General features: G+C 46.8%; 1 pseudogene; it reads right to left on the bottom strand.

Annotated features, from left to right (window-relative positions):
• Nucleotides 1-1,645: 1,645 nt before the first annotated feature.
• Nucleotides 1,646-3,389, bottom strand: LOC133914754 (uncharacterized; annotated as a pseudogene).
• Nucleotides 3,390-3,867: the final 478 nt, after the last annotated feature.

Genomic DNA, 3,867 nt, shown 5'->3' with positions numbered 1-3,867 from the left:
ATCTCCATCTCTTCAATTATGATAGGGATGTGCTCCCCCTCATCGGTTACACCCCTCGGTTGCATCTCACGCACATCCCCAACATCTTGCTTGTCCTCGACATTTGCCGGGTTTGATTCATCTACCACTATCTAACTTGTTCCCGCTACTGCTTCCGCAAACTTTATCTCTGTTGGATCCTTCTGTTACGCCTCAACTAACAAAACTAGAGGGAGACCACGGTCACATGATATATCAACATACTACCTCCAAGTAGATGTCGCATTGATCAGGATGAGCTCCACAAAGTACCCTTGATTAGCACGGCTTAGCACAGCTCTCAGCTTAAGATCATATTATTGGGGATCCAGTTGAAAATGGTGCATCAGCCACTTGCACATGACCACTATGGTCCTCTCATTGGTTCTACTAAGCCCCTTAACGACATGCTGAAACCCAGAGAGATCTACACTGCTAGGACCATAACTAATTTGACATTCACCATAATATATCTGAAAATATAATTTATCTGACATCCCTGGAAACATCCGAAAATATAACCAATGTTAATACCGGAAAACTATATTTCTGATTATCGAAACTCTAACAAAATTACCAACACCGATGATCACCTAACAATAAGTTTATTTAATATTGCCCCTAAGCAAACTAACCAAATTAAACTAATTAACCCTCTGTCTATTTAATAAAGTTTCCAATTAGCTATAATTATTACTTACATCATTATTCTGTAAAATCTAGATATTCGAAACTACCATACTCTAAATACTACTATGCATCTGATAGCTATCCTACCATGTCGTAATTAATATTTACAAAATACTACAAAATACATCATATTCTACATTTCTAAACCCTAGGTCGTATCTAATATCGCTATTGTTATACCGCTAAACCCTAGATCTAGTAGTACTTTAATTACTAATAAAAACATAAATATAAAAAAATTACTGAAAAACACGATCCAAAATCATAGATCGACAACAGTAGGACTTCGCTGCGCTGCATCTCTTTCCTCTCCTCTCCTCTTCCTCCTCTCCTCTCCTCTTCCTTTCTTTTTTTCCAGATTAAAATTAGTATTTTCATCAATTTTACAGTTTATACAGAGGAGAAGGGGACGGGATCGGTCCCTAACCGCTCCTTGAGAGGGCGGCAAGGGGGCTAAGAGGGCGGTAAGGGTGGCGGGTGCGGGGAGATCCCTACCTGCCCTTTGAGAGAGCGGTTAGGGCGACGAGGGCCCTACCCGCCCTCTAAGAAAACGGTAAGGGGTGGTAGTACCACTGTGACATCCTTACCGTTTATTTCTGCAAATCTTACCATTAAAAGTCTATTTATTTAAATATTTAATAGAAAAAATAAAAAAATAAAAAAACTCCTTAAGTAAAGGCTAGTATGAGCCTGCAAGCCCAAGAAGGATAGAACATTGAGCCCATTTATGCAGCTACACAACCAGCTTAAGTAGCACCAAGCTCTTGTACACTAGTAGTAGTAATATTTACACGTTGCTGGATACGAAGATAAGATACACGTCCTCCTTTGGCAGAATACATGTGAAATAAACAAGAGTAACTAACAAAAGATAGACAATAGGGAAGGCGAAATAGCGAGCAAGTTTGGCATCATCGCTGACCAGTCATGAAAAACTTCATTCGTGTTGTGATCTCACGATGAGAACGGGACAATTCGCGTTCCTGAGGCAGTAATCGCTGACACTTCCGAGCAGAGCCCTGCAAAACCAACGACCCGTCCCCACGTACGTAAGCGCCATTACGAAGTGCAAGCAAGCTATGCAAGTAATCAAGCAGGTGATCGATCTCACGGCGCGCGTATGTGTCCACGTGACAGGAATAGATCAATACGGAACGCTGAAGATTACCTCTTGAAGAAACCATAACCATGGCTCCTCATCACAAGAAGGTCGGCTCCGAGCTTCTCCGCCGTCTGGCAGATGACGCTCCTGGCGTCCCCGACCGCCACCTTCACCTCGACCTTCATCTCATGGTCACCCTCACCCATCTCCTGCAGCAAAACCACACTTCTCTCGATGGCCGGATCTAAACTTGGCTACTTGGCAGCTAGCTAGCTTTTGTCTATCCAGTCAAACACCTTGCTGAGCTGCTGTCTAGCGTGCAGAGCTTCTGCGCCTTCTCCACCACCGCGTCCGCCACCTCCGGCTGTAGCTGTGGATCGCGGCGGTCACCTCCCACGCGAACAGGTAGCCTACAGCGGCTTACAGCACGGAACGGAACTGTCAGCTCTCGTTGACAGAAACGGAGAAGGAGCAGAGAGAGTGTGCATGCACGTACCGGTGGCGTCGAGCACGGAGTAGGTGGGCGGGGCGGGGCGGGGTTTTCCTGACCGCGCCTGGGTTTGTGTCCTCGACTCCTCGCCGCACCGACGGATCCAAATCCTCTGCATTAAATCAGATTTAAGCAGAGAGTACTGTTTTGCACAGTAAAATGTGTCAGGTGCTACAGTACTCTACATTAATTAATTAGTTTTACTGTAACTACATTTCATCTCTATACTGTAAGAACTTTTGTACTGTAGCAGTCAATCCGAAGAGTTCACTTAGATCGGACGGCTGAGATTTCTCATCACTGTAGATTCTCTATAATAACTCCTTCACTGCAGAGGATCCCGATCGCGCGCCGACAGGATCTAGATTCTGGATTCTGTGTGTGCCTGTGTGCGTTTGGCTTGTTTAATCCGAGCCATGTTGTGCGGTCGAGGCCGGTGACCATTCGTTTCGACGCATATGTACAGCTCTCACGTCAGCCCAGATACGCTATGCTTGTCCTGCAGGTTGTACGAAACTATCGGACTTGCACAGCAAATGGCATCTCTTTAAGCTGCAGGCTGCAACGGTAAGGAATCATGCACTGAGCTGCATGCATCAACTACTTCTCACATCTTAGACATAGTAATAGGAGTTGACTGCTATTTTTTATTTAATTACATCTGTCAGGATTTAAACTTAAGACTTCTGAAGCTGCATGTATCAAACTGTTCATCTAAAAATCTAAACTAATAGAAAAATATAGATAACTTATTTATATTACAATAAATCCGACAACATGCGTGATGGTTGACGGCACTTGAGACGAGACGATCATGCAGCGATGATGCCACGCTGCAGCAATGTGGAAGTACCATCCGTGGAAGCTGTTCACAGTTCATGCTCATTTGGTCACCACAGCGTGGGCACAGCATCAACATTTTAATATGCAGTTTACAGCAATACAATAGTTAACACGGCATCTCTCTAATCTCAATTGAACGGCCCCAGCAGCAATGAACGTAATTAATCACCATCGTGGTGCCCAATCAAGCGCCACATTCCCAAACGAGCTCACCACACAGGAGGCACTTGCACTACAAACCGTCATGGCTGGCTACCTGCAATGGTCAACGATAGTGCCTTGCACGTAAACCATGAACGCGTAACAAAATCCGCCTCAAATTTACAACTCCACGAACACCACCAAGGGACGTACGCGACTCCGAGCTCCTGTTCCGAACGACCTATCCCCACATCCGTCCAGCCAGCAGCCATGTCGACGACCCCTCGCAGCCGATCGTTCCATCGCCGCACCCGGTGTAAGTGCGCCGGAGGCAACGGGGATCGCGCCACGACGTGCTGCTTCAACCCGCTGAGGTCCCTCTTCCGGTGCCCCGGTCACGGCCGAAGCAGCAGCCGGCGTCGGAGCCAGCGGACACCGTCCAGGGTCCGTGACGCGCCCGCGTTGGCTGGCGTCGCCCAGCAGCAAAGTCAGGAGGAGGAGCCGTCCTTCTTCGTGTACGCCATGCCGAACCAGGGTGGCGGTGGCGACGGCGCCAAACACAACAACAACAAGAAGCATAGAA

This window comes from Phragmites australis, chromosome 4, assembly GCF_958298935.1.
Source record: "Phragmites australis chromosome 4, lpPhrAust1.1, whole genome shotgun sequence".
NCBI classification, from domain to species: Eukaryota; Viridiplantae; Streptophyta; class Magnoliopsida; order Poales; family Poaceae; genus Phragmites; species Phragmites australis.
The sequence above is the reverse complement of the archived record's forward strand: the minus strand, read 5'-3'. Positions and strand labels throughout refer to the sequence as shown.